Here is a 20,904-nt window from a genome sequence, read left to right as displayed (position 1 = left end):
AACTTCCACTGATTGTTGTCTTCACCAGGCATGTTTTAGGTTTAATGTTAGAATCAATCTCTGTAACATGCTTCTTGAAAATATTTTTAGGAAGATAACTTTGACCATAAGTAGTTGTCTCCCTGAGTGAGGTTCATCTTCAACTTTTCTAGGGCTTCCTAAAATGGTTTGTGCCCGCGAAAAACCTGTGCTCTTGATAAGGAATGTTCCCAAGAGACCAGTTTCAACTTTTCAAAGGTGACACTTGCAGATTCCCCAAGTTTAACAGAAAAAGTGGATTGCATAACATTTCTCTAAATCAGGTTACCTTCCATTCAGAAAGCTGTTGCATGCAGCGACTGCTATATTGACTTGTAAATAATAGATTTCAGCTGTCAGTTGTCCTTTTGAAATTTTATTGGAAGATCTAGATTTCAGCTAGAAACTAGCCATTTTCAATGCACTATCATTTTTGATCAATGCATTTAATGCCTGTTGGTCAGGCTTCATCAACAGTTCATTGAATGCTAATGTGTTGATGTGCATGATAGTGCATTGAGAATGGCTAGTTTCTAGCTGAAATTTAGATCTGCCATTAAATTTCAGAAGGAAGACTGATAGCTGAAATCTATTATTTACATTCCTCTAAATTCCACTGTTCCATTTTCGTAACACAGAAAAGAAACCTGATCCATTTTTGTAACACACAAGGGAAACACAACCTCACTGATGGAACTCTTAAATATCATGTGATGGCTGTACAGAGCTGAAATTTGGACTGAGCATCTGGAAGATTTGAACACACCTATCTGTATAAGCTGAACAACATGGTATCGACAGATCAGTCACAGTGTTATCAGTCTCATGACTTTACTCTCATGCCTTGTACATCTCAAATTCTCAATCAGTTATTAAAATACATTTAAATGATATAGTAAGAAACAAAAATTATAACCATCACTTTTGTTGTGACTAGACAAAACTAGAATTGTCCGGCCACAACTGAGGGTTCTTCAATTGCTCAGAGAAGTGGCACATTAAACTGAACACATGAAATATTAATTCTCTCCTTTACATAAATGAATGACACAGACCTTTGCCACAGTAATACTGGATAATTTACAACCATCATGGACTATGAACGCATCACACGATGCACTAAGCAACAATCTGTTCTGTGGAGAAGGTTCAATATTCAATATTTACAATAGTACAAGTTCATCTGAAACTTTAACTGTCACTGCCCTTCACAGTGATGTTGACTGCTGTAGCTGATGTTTTGAACTGAGGGCCAGCTCTTGCCTACTCAACACTATATTGACCTCAGTGTGAGGTACTGAATTTTATGGGTGAGCATCACTCCAATCCCATAAGATGATGTAACAACAGCTAATGTGATAGGCTTAGCTGGAGTCAAAGTGAGTCTATGACTTAACAATGCCTCTTTCAGTTACTGACATGTGTTATGGCATTCTTTGGACCACACACCACCACCAAAGCAGCAATATGCACAGAGTTTGGAATAAATTTTATATAATAGGCATGCTTCCCCATGACTGATTGTAGCTCTTTGATGTTATGGGTCGCCGGCAGATCACTAATCACAGCCAAGTGCAATGTAGTTGGGTGTATACCCTGTGCATTTATTAGTGACCTAAATAGTTCACTTCTACCAGAAAGAAATAGCTCCTCTCCTTGTTGGACGTTAAGCCAGCAGCAGAAAGAACTTGAAACAAACAGTCTAAATGCCCAAACTGTGATGACAGTCTCGCCTAAATAGTTCATACAGGAAGGGACTTTCACTGTTAACTGATCCAGGAACCAAATTGTAGGAGCTGAAGCACTTCCAAATGATAGTCTTTGAAACTTTAACAAACCTAAGTGATTGTTTATCACAAAGTATTGCTTAGACTGTTCTTCCAGCGGTAACTGTACACATGCCTCATGTAAATCTATTTTCGAGAAGTATCTGCCCTGTCTATCAGTTCCTCTGGATATGGAAGAGGAAAAGAATCCACTGCTGTTTGTGGGTTTACTGCTGCCTTAAAGTTTGCACACAGATGTAAACCATCTGAAGGCTTTTTCAGAATGACCAAGGGTGATGCCCACTGGCTTCCAGAAAAGGGGTAGACAACCCTGTTGTCTTGTCATCTTTGCAATTCCTGAGCAGCTTCCTCATGTAATGCATGGGAGGCATGTCATGCATGAATAAATTGCGACTGCATACTGTCCTTCACAGTTCTGTGCACTTCCCTGTTCCTGGGTCAAGTAGTTCCTTGTACTTACTATACAAACCAAAAAACTTAGTGTGAGGCACAGAAACACTAATTCAAGCATATTGTTCTGAATGCATGTACTGAACAAAAGAAATAAATTGAATCCAAAAATATTTACACTGTTTTATATGCTCCAGGAACTGACAATCCCTGGTTCTAAACACCCAGTGGAAACACTGGACCAAAACTTACAAGCTATCATGATTCGTGAGAGTAATGACAGAATTACCCCAGGGGGTAACCAATCCACTCGTTGACAGACGACAACTGGGTTTTCGGATTCTGGGGAACCCGGGCCATCACGATCAGAGTTCTCAAGCAAACTTCGTCCCAAGGTTCCCATGTACATTGGTACCTTTAACATTCAGACCCTAATTCAACCTGGAAAATTACACAACTTAGTAACAGAGCTAGACCAACAAAAAATTAAGATCTTAGCGTTACAAGAAACTAGATTCACGGATGAAAATACAATAGACTATGGAAACTATCGCATCTTCAAGAGCAAGACTGACAGACGAATTGCCAATGGTACGCCACTCCTGGGCATGGCATTTGCGGTGCACAGAAATATATTAGGCTCAATTAGAGAGGTCTCTTCCATAAATAATCGCCTCATGACCATGCATATCCAGTGCGCCAACAAGAAATACACATTGATAAATGTTCATGCACCCACAAACATAGACAACAAAAAACGCCAACTACAAACTGAAAAATTCTGGACTAAACTTGAAGATGTCATGGCCAAAATTCCCCGGGATGATATCAAAATCTTAATGGGAGATTTCAATGCACAAATTGGCAGAGAGAAAGAACACCAAAAAACTGTAGGAAAATATCCAGCACACAGATTCACCAACAGAAACGGACTGAGATTTATTGAACTATGCCAACAAAATAATCTAAAAATAATGTCTACATCTTTGAGAAAAAAACCTAGAAAACAAAAGACCTGGAGGTCCCCCATACAAGAGATCGGCGAATATCAGATTGACCACATTGCCATCTCCTATTTCGTACAGAAAGAGATCCATGATGTCCAAGTCTGCAGAGGGGCGAACATTGACTCAGACCACTACTTAACACGCATTAAAGTGAAATTCACCCCAAAAAAATTCTATCTGAAGAAAACACACATGATGAAATTTGACACACGAACAATCAAAGAAACCAATCTGAAGGAGGAGTGGGAAAAGGAACCAGCTGACCCTTGGGAAAAATTTCGAACAAAAATTACAAAGAAGGCAAAAGAACTGATCCCATTGAAAAAGAACACAAAACACCCCTGGTGGGACTCTGGATGTGAAAAAGCGCTGGAAGAAAGAAAGAAAGCCTTTCTGAAGTATAACAGTAAAAAATCCCCAGAAAATCTAGATCACTTCCACAACACCAGAAGACAAGTGGCAAAAACAATCAGACAAGTCAAGAGGAAGTACCTCAAGGAGCAGTGTGAGTCTATTGAAGAAAATTTCCGTAACTATAATGTACGAGACTTCTATAAGACCTTTGCTGGGAGAATCAATGGATACGGCTCACGAAATCTATGTTTCAGAAAACCAGATGGAAAGCTAGCGCTCACAAATCGGGAAAATTGTGAGGAGCTGGCGAGATACTTTTCCGGACTCCTCAATTGCCCTGAACCTTCTTCAAGATTCCCTCAAGAAACTGCTGTCTACACAAATCCAGAATCCCCACCACATACACTAGAGGAGATCCAAAGACATATTCATAGACTGAAAAACAACAAGGCATCCGGAGAAGATAATATCACTGCAGAACTACTTCAAAATCTTGGACCAAATTCCCTCAAAGAACTCACTCAAATCATCACAGACATTTGGCAGACAGAAAAACTACCAGAAGATTGGAAATGCGCCCTAATTCATCCACTGCATAAAAAGGGAGACATGGCAGATATAAACAACTATCGAGGAATCTCCCTTCTCCAAGTCACTTATAAAATCCTCTCAGCTTGTCTTCTTCAATGAACACAAGAACAACTCGAACACAGTATTGGTGAATACCAAGCTGGCTTTCGCCCTCACCGATCCTGTGCAGAACAAATTTTCAATTTGAAGACAACACTAAAATACAAAGCAGTCAGAAACAGTCCGATCATTTGTTCCTTTGTTGATTTCGCAAAGGCTTATGATTCAATCAATAGGCAATCTCTCTTTATTATCCTTGAGGAGCTAGGACTCGATCTGAAAACCCTAAACCTTATCAAAGAAACGCTCACAAACACAACTTCTAAGATAAAATTCCTGGGTGAAATATCAGAGCCCTTCCTGATCAAAACCGGCATCAGACAAGGTGACGGCTTGTCTCCACTCCTCTTCAACCTTGTCTTAGACAAAGTCATCCGAGAATGGGAAAAAGAACTGAAGAATCAAAATTACTGGAAGCCTATACAACTAGGAAGATCGAAAGATGGTATTAAAATTTCATGCTTGGTATTTGCAGATAACGTGGCCATTCTAGCAGAAAACGAGACCACAGCAATTAAACAGATAGACATTCTCAAAGAATGCGCCGAAAAAGTTGGGCTACAAATTTCCTTCCAAAAAACCAAATTCATCTGCTCAAAATTTGAAACTCAAAAACTGATTACAAAATATGGACAAATTGAGAGAGTTCCATTCTTTAAATACTTAGGCGAGGTCCTAGAACCCACAGGGAGAGAGAAAACTGCACAAAAAGTTCGACTGCAAAAACTGAAAAGAGCATACTGGAAAACCCACAAATCTACAATAAAAAGTGTCTCTCCATTCACTCAAAAATACGACACTACAATACAGTAATCAAGCCCGAAGCACTATATGCCAGCGAAACACTCACACTCCATAGAAAAGGCGACCTGGAAGGCATCCTGAAAGAGGAACGCAAAATTATCAGAAAGATTCTTGGCCCAAAAAGAACTGAAGATGGATACAGGTTACAGTCTCGGAAAACTACAGAAAAATTATCTAACCTCACCGCAGACATCCGGAAAAGAAGACTAAAATTTTACGGTCATATCCACAGACTCCCAACACCCAGACTCTCCCACAAAATTTTAATATACATTGAAAAATTGAAAACCATACCCTGGATAAAAGAAACCAAAACAGATCTAGCAAATGCACAAATAAATTCTTCAGAAGTTATAAACAGAAATGTATACAGGCAAAAAATCAATAGTTGGAAAGTACAACCCGAGGATGAAGTTTGCAAGAGACAGGGGACAAAATGGACAGAGGAAAGAAAGAGAATTCATGGGGAAAGAATGAGAGAAGTTTGGAGAATTAAAAAATTGAATCGGAAAAGCTTTGCGTGATCCGTATGGGTCCAATCGCACATAATAATTTACACTGTTTTTAGATTTGAGTACATGAAAAGAAACACACTTTGTCACTCCTTGGAGAGTTGTTGACAAACTACACATGCCAAGGACTGGAATTTCTTGTCCATTGTAGGCAGACAAAATAGAAGTAGGCTGCTGTAGTAGTGGGCTACTGATTCGTCATGTGTGTCATTATTTATCAGGAAAATGGAAGCTCCAGTGACCATCTGCAGCTTAATTGATCTATTTTACACTTTTAAATGAACAAAAAGTTTGTGCACCTTCCTGAGTATAACAGTGAAAGAATTCTGTGATGTGGAAGTACTTGGTTAAGCTCACGTTTGAGTGAGTGGCATAGCCTGCACTTGTGTGCACTTGTTGACAGTGTTGTTGTGGCTGCCATATGCTAGCACTCACGGTAGCTGTCACATTTGCCTTGCCTCCCCTGTAAACATACAGTCTGAATGTGACCTTCACTACCACACTGAAAGCAGTTAGCATGGACAATCCTCCCGATCATACCTCTTAAAACACCGAGGACACAAGTTTCTCCCAGAAGTTTGTTACACATGCTGTGTGCAATGAGACTGAAAGTTCTTACTTTTACTGCTCTTACTGTTTGTCAGAGACCTATTCTTAATTACTTGAACGCTATGCCATACTTGAAACTGAGTGTCTGGTTCACTACAAACAAAAGAAATGCATGGAGTCTCAAACTCAACCTCTTTTGGGTCCTCAGTTATTTGAGATTCCACAATAGACAGTACTGTTTTTAAATCAGGGTCAGGCAGTTTCAGAATTACACCATAGACTCGTGGGCCTAAGACATTCTGCATAACAGCATTGTGTAACATTATGCTGCTATAGTTAATTCCACATGAACATTTAAACTTGCAGTGCTTGGTGAGACCTTTGAGTGCTGCTGTCCACTATTTGACTGTCTGAGCAGGCTGCCACCTAAGATAAAAAATTTAAATTGTGCTCCTGCTGCATGGATATGACTGTAAAAATATTCATCTAGCAATTTCACATACTCGTCATATGCGACTTTCTCAGGAACAGTTTCGACACTGAGTTTCACACAGAGGTGGTATTCCCTGGGGCCAACGGTGAACAAAAAGTAACCATTGGGCTTCATACTTGTCATAGTATGGGCAGTGAAGTATGCCTCTAATTGCACCCTGTAGTACAACCATTCTTCAGCCTGACTGGTATGGGCAAAATTATGGAGCAGCTATTGGTTGTGGTGCAGCTTGTTTCTTGAGTAGGAATATCAATAATCCAACAGTGAGGAGCAGGCACTCTATCTGTGCACCTGAGACTATGCAAATTCAGTTAGCAACATCTCCTGTGACAGCTCAGACATGTTGAAATATAGTAGGATGCACACTAATGGAACTGACTAGAAGCAATGCAATTAAATTTAGAAAAAAGACCTGTGCAACAGACAGGCAGCTGTCATGGAATATGAGCTGATTACACACAGATCATCGTTGCCATTTGTTGTGACCAGACAAAACCACAATCATTTGGCCACAACTGTGGGTTCTTTGATTGCTTGGTGGGATGGCATACCAGACTACTAGACATGAAATATTAGTTCACTTTATTATATAAATGAAGTTGAAGATAGAGATGGGCAATAGGTTTCTGTCTGTGGCAGTAGATCTGGGATTGTCGATTGCCAGTACAATATAGGATGCAAGGAGACAAGCATATTGAAATGATGGGATTGAAGTAAGGTTTTGTGTAAGAGGAATGTTCAGTATCTATGTTGTGTAAACATATGGGTAAGGAAATATCACATGCATATTTAAAAAATCTACTGACCATATGACAGCAGATGAAAATGCATAAAAGATATGCAAATGCACAAACTTTTTGAACCAGTGGCTCCTTCTCCTTCTTCTGGCAGAGAGGTTGAAGGGAAAGGAAAAGGGATGAAGGAAAAGGACTAGTGAGACTCAGGAAATGGGAACAGCTGAGAATATGACTCAGGCAAGATGGTATGGATAAAGGAGTTGCTCTTGTAACATTTTCCACGCTGTCACATAACTCAGATTCTTAGTTTCTGCTATTTCTCTGGTACTGACGTGATTATTGTCCTTAACATGATGAAGTAGCTGATCTCCTAAAACATATGTCCTAACACCATTTGGTCTCCCACAAAGAAATGACCTTTGCTCAACAGAGCATGTCTCCACAAGGAGATAATGTATTCTTTGAAATAGAACCAAGCTGAAATTTAAACAATGAAAAGATAGAAACAATGCAAACATATAACAGCAAAAAAGTGTCTGTAACTAAGAAACAGCACTGAAAGACCTGAGTCGAAACAAGGCCCCGGGAGTAGACAACATTCCATTAGAACTACTGACGGCCTTGGGAGGGCCAGTCCTGACAAAACTCTACCATCTGGTGAGCAAGATGTATGAGACAGGCAAAATACCCTCAGACTTAAAGAAGAATATAATAATTCCAATCCCAAAGAAAGTAGATATTGACAGATTTGAAAATTACCGAACTATCAGTTTAATAAGCCACCGCTGCAAAATAGTAATGCGACTTATTTACAGACGAATGGAAAAACTGGTAGAAGCCGACCTTGGGGAAGATCAGTTTGGATTCCGTAGAATTGTTGGAACACGTGAGGCAATAATGACCTTACGACTTACCTTAGAAGAAAGATTAAGGAAAGGCAAACCTATGTTTCTAGCATTTGTAGACTTAGAGAAAGCTTTTGACAATGTTGACTGGAATACTCTCTTTCAAATTCTAAAGGTGGCAGGGGTAAAATACAGGGAGCGAAAGGCTATTCACAATTTGTACAGAAAACAGATGGCAGTTATAACAGTCGAGGGGCATGAAAGGGAAGCAGTGGTTGGGAAGGGAGTGAGACAGGATTGTAGCCTCTCCCCGATGATATTCAATCTGTATATTGAGCAAGCAGTAAAGGAAACAAAAGAAAAATTCAGAGTAGGTATTAATATCCAGGGAGAAGAAAGAAAAACTTTGAGGTTCGCCGATGACAGTGTAATTCTGTCAGAGACAGCAAAGGACTTGGAAGAGCAGTTGAACGGAATGGACAGTGTCTTGAAAGGAGGATATAAGATGAACATCAACAAAAGTAAAACGAGGATAATGGAATGTAGTCGAAATAAGTCGGGTGATGCTGAGGGAATTAGATTAGGAAATGAGACACTTAAAGTAGTAAAGGAGTTTTGCTATTTGGGGAGCAAAATAACTGATGATGGTCGAAGTAGGGAGGATATAAAATGTAGACTGGCTATGGCAAGGAAAGCGTTTCTGAAGAAGAGAAATTTGTTAACATTGAGTATAGGTTTAAGTGTCAGGAAGTCGTTTCTGAAAGTATTTGTATGGAGTGTAGCCATGTACGGAAGTGAAACATGGACGATAAATAGTTTGGACAAGAAGAGAATAGAAGCTTTCGAAATGTGGTGCTACAGAAGAATGTTGAAGATTAGGTTGGTAGATCACGTAACTAATGAGGAGGTATTGAATAGGGTTGGGGAGAAGAGAAGTTTGTGGCCCAACATGACTAGAAGAAGAGATCGGTTGGTCGGACATGTCCTGAGGCATCAAGGGATCACAAATTTAGCATTGGAGGGCAGCGTGGAGGGTAAAAATCGTAGAGGGAGACCAAGAGATGAATACACTAAGCAGATTCAGAAGGATGTAGGTTGCAGTAGGTACTGGGAGATGAAGGAGCTTGCACAGGATAGATTAGCATGGAGAGCTGCATCAAACCAGTCTCAGGACTGAAGACAACAACAACAACAACAACAACAACAACAACAACTAAGAAACAAAATTGACCATATGTATATATGAATTTTTTTGCTTATATCTAAGTTGTGTACCCATTCCCCAGAGTTTTTCCACATATTAGTTAATAACCAACATAAGGTACATGAACAATGTCAGATACTAAGTAATCATTGTGAAGGACACAGAGGTGCCACATAGTTATTTGAGATTTGTCAGCACCTGACAAAGCTTGAAGGAATTCTCACTGTAGGTCATAGTTTCCCCAGCTGGTCGAATTGTACAATATCCAGATGTGACAGGGGCCTGACATTTCCAACATGGGAATGTGAGGACAGGTACACTCATCATCAAGTTTCTGATCGACCATGTCTGACCAAAATGAGGGAGAGTCACCGAATTGTGCACATAGCTCATCGTAACACCTTCACATATGCTCCTTACTTCCAATAACATCTAATGGACTTATAGCAGCATTCAGGTTAAGGAACTACTGTCCCATGTGTAGGCTGCATGCAACATTATTGACAAGTATTACAGCACCCATGGGAGAGCTCCCTTTCTTACAATACTTGGTATTACTCCTGATGTCATGGTATGAGGAAGCATCAGGTATGACTTCAGGTCAGGGCTGGTGACTGATGGAGCCTTGATGCCACAACAACATGCCATGGACATCCTGCATCCCCATGTATTAATCATGCAACAGCATTATGGTGCCATTTTTCAACAGGACAATGCTCATCCCTACATGGCACATGATTGTATAAACTATCTGCTTGATGTTGAAATACTTCCGAGGCCAGCAAGAACCCCAGGTCAGAACACATGTGGGACCAGCTCAGTTGCCAACTCTGTCCCAGTGCCAATATCGAGGATATCAAGAACCAGTTACAGTACTTGTGGGCCAGTCATTGTATGAATCCAGGTCAGAGGATGTGATAACTGTGCTTGTACTGCCGAGTTCTTTGTAAATTTGACTCGATTTTGATATCACTGAAGTACCATAATTAGAAACCAGATTATATGGATTTACATGTTGCATATGCATTTGCATATTTGGCTCCTTTCCATCGGTTATTGCATATTTTAACTAAAGACTAGTGACAATGCATATTTTTGCTCTATGTTTACAGTATTTTAAAAATTTAGGTGGGCGGTCTCTAGCTCGATCTAATTTTGTTGTCTCACATATTGATCACGACCTAGAACTGTGTGCAGTCACTAATGGAGAGGCCACTGTGGAGCAAAATCACTACAGAAGAGGAACAGGAACAGGCAGACAGTCAATGCTCCTGCGCCCACACCCCTGGTTAATCCCCTCTGCTGTCGTACTGAATGTATCGGCAACACAAATTAAACTATGCAAGGTATTAGTCACACCTCCATTGTTTCAGTTTAGCTTCCTACACACATCAAAAAAAGTTTTGCATCACCTCAGTTCCATGAGTTCCAGAACCTGTACAGAAAATTGGAATAGAGATCAACATAAACATCATTCCCGCCCTTTTTATTGCTCGTGAAAACCACAAGTTGCATGTTGTATCACCTTACAGCGAGACCTTCAGAGGTGGTGGTCAAGATTGCTGTACACACCAGTATCTCTAATACTCAGTAGCACGTCCTCTTGCATTGATGCATACTTGTATTTGTCGTGGCATACTGTCCACTAGTTCATTGGGGCACTGTTGGTCCAGATTGTCCTACTTCTCAACGGCAGTTTGGCGTAGATCCCTCAGAGTGGCCAGTGGGTCACATCATCCATAAGCAGCCCTTTTCAATCTATCCCAGGCATGTTCGATAGGGTTCATGGCTGGAGAACATGCTGGCCACTCTAGTTGAGCAATGTGGTTATTGTGATGGAAGTCATTCACAAGATCTGCATGATGGAGGTGCGAATTGTCATCCATGAAGATGAATGCCTCATCAATATGCTGCTGATATGGTTGCACTATCGGTCGGAGGATGGCACTCACATATTGTACAACCGTTACGGTGCCTTCCATGACCACTAGGGGTGCACGTCGGCCCAACATAATGCCACCCCAAAATAGCAGGGAACCTCCACCTTGCTGCACTCACTGGACTGTGTGTCTAAGGCATTCAGCCTGACTGCAATGGCTCCAAACATGTCTCCGACAATTGTATGGTTGGAGGCATATGCAACACTCATTGGTGAAGAGAACGTGATGCCAATTCTGAGTGATCCATTTGGCATGTTGTTGGGCCCATCTGTACCGTGCTGCATGGTGTTGTGGTTGCAACGATGGACCTTGCCGTGGATGTCGGGAGTGAAGTTGCGCATCATACAGCCTATTGTGCACAGTTTGAATCGTAACATGACACTGCGTGACTGCCGAATAGCATTATTCAACATGGTGATGTTGCTGTCAGGATTCCTTCGAGCCATAATCCATAGTCAGTGGTCATTCACTGCAGTAGTTGCCCTTGGGTGGCCTGAGCAGGGCATGCCATCGACAGTTCCTGTCTCTCTGTATCTCCTCCATGTCCGAACAAAATGGCTTTGGCTCACTCCGAGATACCTGGACACTTCCCTTGTTGAGAGCCCTTCCTGGTACAAAGTAACAATGCGGATGCTATTGAACCACAGTATTGATCATCTAGGCATGGTTGAACCACAGGTAACACGAGCTGTGTATCTCCTTCCTGGTGGAATGACTGGAACTGATCGGATGTTGGGCCCCCTCCATCTAATAGGCGCTGCTCATGCATAGTTGTTTACATCTTTGGGCGGATTTAGTGACATCTCCGAACAGTCAAAGGGACTGTGTCTGTGGTACAATATCCACAGTCAACATTTGTCTTCAGTAGTTCTGGAAACTGGGGTGATGCAAAACTTTTTTTGATGTTTGTTTTACTTGTATATAATTGAACATGTTTACGACATTTAGTGTGTAATGTGTTGTGTGCCATGCCGCCCAAAAAAAGAAACATTGTTTTGTGGATAGCTGACCATCCTGGGGTATTTACATATGATGGAACTGTGAGAAAATTGTTTCTTGGAAAAAAAAAAGAAAAAAAGAAAAAAAAAAAGAAAAAAAAGTTTCAAATAGACCAGCATGTCAAGACAAATCTTCATATTGCAGGAATGCAGAAGAAAGGACCATGACAACTTCTGATGACAGCAAGTTGCAGTAGCTGGGATTTGTCCAAAGGTAACCAAAAAAGTCGATTTAACATGGATCTATGTGAAGCATTCATTGCAAACAATATTCCTCTTCACAAACTTACAAACCCTATCCTCAAAGGCTTCCTGCACAAATATTGCTTAAATCAAAGTATACCAGATGAATCGACATTGTGGAAAAATTACTTACTGAAAATTTACATAAATGTTCTGGGGGAAATAAACAATGAACTCAAGGACAGCATTATCTGGATTGCAGTTGACAAAACTACAGACACTTGTGGGGGTTACATTGCAAGTGTAATTGTTGCTACTTTAAAAGAAGAACCTTCTTCTTCTTATTTAGAAGCCTGCAAAGAATTTGAAAAAGTAAATCATTGTACGATTGCTAGATTTGTGAATGAGGGTATTATAAAAAATTTCCCAGGCTCTTCTGCAGACGAAAGGGTGTTTGTGTTTATTTCAGATACTGCTCCATATATGACCAAAGCAGGAAAAGCCATCCGAGTATTTTATCCCAATTTGATTCATGTGACGTGCTTTGCTCATGGAGTACATCGTCTTGCTGAAAAAGTACGTTCTACGTTTGTGAATATAAATAAACTGATTTCATCCACAAAGAAGTGTTTCTAAAGGCTCCTGCTTGTATCAAGACCTACAAAGAAAAACTACCACACGTGCCTTTACTTCCTTAACCAGTGGTAACTCATTGCAGTACGTGTGTCGAAGCTGTGTTGTTTTACAATGAACATTTCAAGGCCATTAGAGGGGTAGTAAATGACTTTGATAGTGCAGAGGCTTTGGCAGTTTGCCAGTGCAAGGAAGCTTTCAATGATTCCAGTATTGAAAAGGACATTGCTGTGATTAGCATTCATTTTTCCCATATACCTGCAAGTATTAAAAAGCTTGAAACTCAGGGTTTGGTGTTGAATGAATCTATACAGTTAATGAATAAAATTATTCTAGTGAACTCCTCATTGCTGGAGGAATTTCCAAGAAAACTTAAAGAAAAGTTTGAAAACATTTTAAACAATTACCCAGACTTTGAACACTTGTGCCAAATTAACAGTTATATTAATGAGACAGGTGAACTTTTACCAGAAACAATAAGTGCCGACATAGCACCCATATTCAAATAATACTGACCAGTTACCTCAGTTGATGTAGAACAGCCCTTTTCTGATTATAAAGTTGTTTTGAGTCATCGAAGACACAATCTACTACCTAACATTTGGAACCATACTTGGTCGTTTATGTTTACAGTAGCAGAGAAAGGTAAAATAAATCATAAATGAGGCTTTGGTCCAATTGTATTAATTAAAAGTTAATGCTGTTCAAAAAAATTCAAGGTTCTATGCTGTTTTTTAAATAAAATATTATGGAGTTCGTGAGTGTACCCCTTTGCATGCATTATATCTTGAAGTTGATCCTGTACATATAGATTTTTTTGTTGTGGCTTATTCACATCATATCCACTTGTCGCTGACAACAATAGAAAAGAAGGAACAATTCTTGAAACATGGTATGCATCCCCATTTTGCAGATTTTTAGACAACAATCCCAGAAAGCCCCCCCCCCCCCCTTCCTAACCTCTACCAGAAAGTATTCAGAAAATATCAGCATCCTAAATGTACTGATTTTTCACGTGGCTAGTGCACTTCCTCATAATTAAATGCACAGGTTCGACTTTGAGATATAATGCACACAATAACTACCATGTTCTTTTATTATTTGATCTTGCACCATTTTCAAACATTATTTAAGCATTTTCCATGCATATTTGCATGAGTAGTTTAAGGTTTTTATGATGCATATAATCCGGTCTCTAATCATCACATTGACTCTCTGCCCTTGAGGTTTCATTTGATTTCCTCCTTCCACTCTGATTCTTAACCTTTTTTGTCAGGTAGTGTACATTACATTGATGTTGGAGAGAGAGAGAAAGAGAGAGAGAGAGAGAGAGAGAGAGAGAGAGAGGGGGGGGGGGGGGGGGGGGGAAAGAGTCAGATACGTTACTGCCTTTCATAACGTTTGTGTACAGAAGAATGACAAAGGAAGCTACAATTTTGTGGAATTCTTCCTTTCCTGCAGTCATGAGGCTGAAATGACAGCTTTTATTTCAACCTAATAATACTCAGGAGGGGTAAGTCAAACAGTTTATTGTGACAACTAGAAAACCAATACAGCAGACCCACGTATAGAACTTTGCACCCAGCGTAATGACTGGGAATACAATAAACCCAAACACCACCTAGTAGTTACAGCTTATGTATCTTCATACAAGCTTTTCCATCAGTACAAAATGCAGAGAAATTCTAAATTACTGTTTCAGTGTGCCTAAAACGTTACACTGATTGTCAGAAATCATGTATGAATTTCAGGGTTGTGATTTTACAGTAAGAATACAGTAGTACAGAGGTGTTATCCATATTCTTCACATAAAAGACCTGTTATAGTCTTTAGGTGCACTTCAGTAATGAGACATACCATATAAAGATCCTGAAGACCAGCTTGAGCCTTTACCTCAACAGTTGGGGCTAGCTCTAAATATAGCAGTGGTGGTGGGAGTGTAACAGTATGACTGAAACTTGACTGTGCTTGCATAGTGAGGTTGTGCAAAAAAATTTGGGCTGAATATACTATAATGGAGCCTATAAAAAGTTCTGAAATAGCAGTTTGGTGTTTTGTTGTTGTTGGGAGAAGAATCAGTACTGCAGCCTCCCCGTTGCTCATTGTAGGGCAGCAATTAGAGGCACTGATTTGTGATATATAGGGTGCAATACACCTTCAATTGATATTTTCTGAAAATGTTTGTAATTTGATATTCAACTGTTGTGGAATATTCTGAGATCTTATTTTTAATTTAATATTGCTATGATTTCAGAATATTCATGTGTTGTGCATCAATACAAGCACTCCTCTTTCAGCAAGCAATTCAGCTCCATCTATGGTTTGTGCTAAGTTTGTGTAAAAAATTGTTCTTCAAACACTGGAAGGTCCATGATGGAGTAACAACAATATGATGAAAAGGATAGATTGCTACTCACCATACAGAGGAGACACAGAGTTGCAGCAGGCACCATGAAAAGAGTCATACACATTTTAGCTTTCAGCCAAAAGGCATTCATCTGAAGTAGAAAATACACATGCCATCACATTACTACAACTCTCACACAGCCAACTACTGTCTCTGGCCATTGATGGGAGACTTTGACCAACTTCACCTGATGGGAGAAGTAATCAGGTTGGTTGCGATTAAGAGAAGGGTGGGGGACAGCAGGGTAGGGGTGGAGGAAGGTAAAATGCTGCTTATTGGAGGATGTATAGACATGGTTCAAATGGCTCCGAGCACTATGGGACTTAACATCTGAGGTCATCAGTCCCCTAGAACTTAGAACTACTTAAACCTAACTAACCTAAGGACATCACACACAACCATGCCCGAGGCAGGATTCGAACCTGCGACCGTAGCAGTCGCGCGGTTCCGGACTGCGCGCCTAGAACCGCTAGACCACCGCGGCCGGCGTATAGACATGGTGGGGATAGTGTAGTGCAACTAGGGGGTGTCATGAGGTTTGAGGGAGGAAGGGGGGTTTGGAGGGGAAGCAGAGAAGCAAAGGAGGGAAAAAAAGATTAGTGGGTGTCTTGGTCCAATAGATAGCTGTTTAGCTTTGAGTGGGAATAGGGAAGGGCATAGGTGTGTGAAGCGTGGAGACTAACAGAGGTTGAGACCAGGGGGTTAAGGGAACATAGGATATGTTGCAGGGAGAGTTCCCACCTGCACAATTCAGGAAAGCTAGTTTTGGTAGGACCCAGATGGCACAGGTTGTGAAGCAATCATTGTCACAAGAATGTGGTGTTGGTCAGCATGCTCAGCAGCAAGGTGGTCCAGCTATCTCTTGGCCACAGTCTGTCAGTGAACATTCATGCTGACAGTCAGCTTGTTGTTTGTCATGCCCACATAGAACACAGTACAGTGGCTGCAGCTTAGTTTAACACAGCACATTGGCAGCAGCTTAGTTTGTAGATCACATTACCGCTTTCATAGGTACCCCAGCCGTTGATGGGATAGGTGACGCCTGTGGGTAAACTGGAGTAGATGATGGTGGGAGGATGGCCTCTTGCACCTAACTCTTTTACGGGGATATGAGTCATGAGGCAAGGGTTTGAGGTGGAGGGGTGGAGTAGGGATGGATGAGGATATGGTGTAGGTTTGGTGTGCTGCAGAATACCAATGTGTGAAAGGTGGGAAAGATAGTGGGTAGGATATTCCTTATTTCAGGGCACATCAAGAGGTAGTCAAAACCCTTCCGAAGAATGTGATTCAGTTGCTCCATTTCTTGGTGGTTCTGATTCATGATGGGAGTGCTCTGGCTGTATGGTGGTACATTAGCACTCTCTGTACCAGGCCTATTTTATGCACCCGTCCCTAGAAACCGGGCAATTTTACCAATATTAAAAAAATTACTGCATCAAATCTACTGTTTGGATTGTGGCAAATTTGGTACCATCTTGAAGCTGCACATTTCTACTTTAATTCTGAGTGAAAGAAACTACTTTACAATGCACAGCTTTAAGGTACAGTTATAGAAATCACTTAGATGTTTTAAGAATTTAGAAAAAGTCATACGAATAAGGGAATACAATTGTGATTTATTTTTAACCAAAATTGTGGCACTACATTACATGTTTCTGATAGTATACAGTATTACATATAAATTTCACACAGAATCATATTGTTTTTTAGTGTGGAAAATTTTAAAGCAAGGTTCCAGGCAGAGTGCAACGCCACACTGTTCACATTCGTATCGTGTCTCTTTGCGAGAAGCCTTGCCACTCTGTTTCTTGCTCCTGGAACTGCACACGTGACACACACGAGCAGCATACTTCTTAGTAGTTGCAGGTATGTGCTGCAAAAAATGTCTCTTTGTTAGCCGACCTACAGTTCCTTCATTTCTTGGAATGAATTCAAGTGTGTCGTCTTCAACAAGCTGAACTGCAAGCACTGTTATAAAGTCTGTTATTGTAATTTTCTTCCTGTGCACTGCATTGTACAGCCAAAATGCATTTGATACTCCCATAAGCAGCAAATGGAAATATAATTTTCGCCACCATTTCACAGTTCTGTGCTGGAACGGATTGTACTGCAGGCGTTGGTCTCCAATATCCACTCCAATTTTATTGAGGTTGTAATCAAGTACCTGAAGTGGTTTCAATACTACAGACCCATTTCTCTTAGTATGCGTACCAAATGTTGCTTGATGCCTTGTAGACAATGTATACACATCTCTCTTATCTTTCCACTTCATTGCCAATACATTATCTTTACGCCGAAAAGACATTTCGCCCTTTTTCAGCTTAGCAGATACTAAATCTTTAGGCAATCCTTTCCTGGATTTGTTCACAGTACCAACAGCTCCAGTGCCTTTCTCTGCCAGTTGCTGAAATAGCTCTGGACTGGAATAAAATCGATCTAAATACACAGTGTGGCCTTTGTTCAGCAAGCTGCTGTCAGACAACAATCGCAAAATAACCGCAGACGAAGAATTGTCAACAATATGCTTACCAGCATAAACTTCAAAATTTACAACATAGCCACTACTGGCTTCAGCAACAGCATATACTTTCAGTCCATACTTATGAGGCTTATTTTGCATGTAAACACGGAAACTCACACGACCTCGAAATGGGCAAATTCCTTCATCAATTGTCACTTTTTCTGAGGGACGATATGCCTGGATACATCGCTCCTTCAAATTATTATAATATGGCAAAACTTTGTAAAGTGGATGAAATCCATCTTCGCCTGGTTTTTTCTGATTTGAATTGTCAACAAGATGCAAGCATGACAGTATCTGAGTGAAACGCAAACGGCTCATGACATGGGGACAAAAGTTACAACTAAGAACAGGATTAGTGCTCCAATGGTCCGCAATTTTTGGCTTTTTCGAAACACACATGTGGAAAATAATACCCAAGAAACGCCTCATCTCACTTATAGTCACTGGCTTCCACGAACTCAAAACTGAATGGGGCTTCAGATTATTTCCTCTTCTTTTCTTCTGTATTGTCTGTGATGCATACAAATTTGTCTGTCTCTTGAGTTCATTTACGTCACTGTCAGTAAGGAACACTTTACTGCAATCCAGTACAGAACTCGACTCATCAATATCCACTAGTATCTGCCTGGGTGTCGTGTTGACAGGCAGAGGTCGGTAGGTGTCAACTGCAGTCCACTCACTGTCTTTCGGATACGGCACAGCTGCTGGATTTGAAGCAACACCTTCAACATCATTCTCGTCTTCATCTGAAGACAAACTGTCATCAATCTCGTCTTCTAAAAAGAATATCACATTATGTGTAACTACATACATCGTTCACACATGTTCAACAGATATGTGCGTACTGCACAATTACGTGGAAAATTCGGAAATACGTACCTTCAAACACACCATTGCATTCAGAATCGTCTGAATCACTCTCTACATTATCCAGAGTGTCGCTATGATTGATCAAATCCGCAATTTCTGCGTCTGATAAACCGCGCCGAAACATGATGACAAACAACTGAATGATATACAGACTGAGAACGCAAAGATAAGTTTTAACATGAATTACAGCGCTGCCGTGACATCTATGGACGCATTTTGTTAATAAACATCTGAAAAACGTATAGCGCTGGCCAAACCCGTAGAAATAACGTTGCAGTGTTTTGAATGAAATTAAATGTAGCGGCCCGTAAATTTTACGGGCTTGGTGATTTTCGCGCGATCCCAGGCCCGTAAATTTTACGGGCTTGGCGCTTAGAGTGTTAGGAAGTGATAGGTGGCTGTAGAGATAAGGCACGGGAGATCTTTTTATGTACAAGTCTGGGAGGATAATTACAGTATGCGAAGACCTTAATGGAGAGGGACTGTTTGCCACTACAGATGTGATGGCAATGGGCGGCTAAATTGTGTGGAAGGAACTTGTTGGTATGGAATGGGTGTCAGCTTTTGAAGTGGAGGCATTACTGGTGGTTGGTAGGTTTAATATAGATGGAGGTACTGATTTAGCCATCTTTGAGGTTCAGGTCAACACAGAGGAGGAAGGTGGCTTGTTGGGATTAGGTGGACTGAATGGGAGAGAAGGTGTTCAGGTTCTGGAAGAATATGGATAGGCTACCCTCACCCTTAGTCCAGATCATGAAGATATCATCAATTAATCTGAACAACAAGTTTGTTTGTGTGGTCGTCTTGAAAAGGTGGTTTTATTTACAAAACAAGTATAATCTGAACAAGGTGAGGGGTTCAGGATTCTGGGTGGTTAGGAAGGATTCCTCTAGACAGACCATGAATAGGATGGTGCCATGCTTTTGCCCATCTGTACCCCATGGATTTGTTTGTAAGTGATGCCTTCAAAAGTGACGCAATTGCTCATGGTGATGGGAATGGGGTTGTAGGTCAGGAATCAGTTGGGTGTTGGGAAAGCTAGCATTCAATAGCAATTAAGGATATTAGTGTAGAGAGAGGTGGCAACAAAAGTGATGAGCAGGTGTTGTGTGGTAAAGGAGCAGGAACAGTGGAGCATCAGTGGAGGAAATGTTAGCTGCTTTTTAAGTAAGAGGGTAGGTGATATGCTGAAGGTGCTGATCTAATAGCAGAGATTCTCTCAGTGGAAGCACAGTAACTGTCCACAATGGGATGTTCTGGGTGGTTGGGTTTATGGATTTTAGGAAGTGTGTAGAAGATAGGAGTATGGGGAGTGGTATTGGTGAGGAGAGAGAGAAACTGAGGGGAGAGGTTCTGGGATGGGGCTAAGGATTTGAGGAGAACCTGGAGAGCCTGCTGTATTTCTGGAAAGGGGTCACTGTGGCAGGGATTTTATGTGGATGCATCTGACAGCTGGTGAAGTCCTTTTGTAAGGCAATCCCCATGGTTCACAACCACAGCACTGGAGCCTTTGTCAGCAGGTAGCATTATAAAGTCAGGATCAATTTTTATGTGGTAGATTGTGGTTCTTTGTGCTGGTGTAAGGTTAGCTAGCTTCCCTGTTAAAGGACTTGGGAAACAATTGTAAGGTAAGGTTTGAGGTTAAGAAATCTGGGAATGTTAACAGGGGTGATTTGGGGATGGTGGGGATAGATAAAACAGTTGGATGGAGAAGTGATCTGAGTCAGGTAGTGTTAAATAGGCTTCGGGGGTTGAGTCTGATTGGTAGTGTTGATGGTGAAAATGTGCTATGTTGTGTGGACCAGAAGAAGGAGAGAAGGTCTTTAACAAGTCCAACATATCTGAATTTAGGAGTGAGGCAAAAGGTAAGGTTATTGGAATGGACTGATGCTTCTGTGGGACTTCGGCTTTTAGAGGAAAAGTTCATGTCTGTGTTTTAGGTCTGTTTAGGTTCTGGAT

At 40.8% G+C, this 20,904-nt stretch overlaps 1 protein-coding gene across 1 annotated transcript in view; it reads left to right on the top strand.

Annotated features, from left to right (window-relative positions):
- Positions 1-20,904, top strand: part of LOC126481718 (osmotic avoidance abnormal protein 3-like) — a 287,181-nt gene that overhangs the window by 8,252 nt on the left and 258,025 nt on the right. The gene's annotated exons all lie outside the window — the stretch shown is intronic.

This window comes from Schistocerca serialis, chromosome 5 (genome assembly GCF_023864345.2).
Source record: "Schistocerca serialis cubense isolate TAMUIC-IGC-003099 chromosome 5, iqSchSeri2.2, whole genome shotgun sequence".
In the NCBI taxonomy this organism is placed as follows: domain Eukaryota; kingdom Metazoa; phylum Arthropoda; class Insecta; order Orthoptera; family Acrididae; genus Schistocerca; species Schistocerca serialis.
This window is presented reverse-complemented; position numbering and strand designations above follow the sequence as displayed.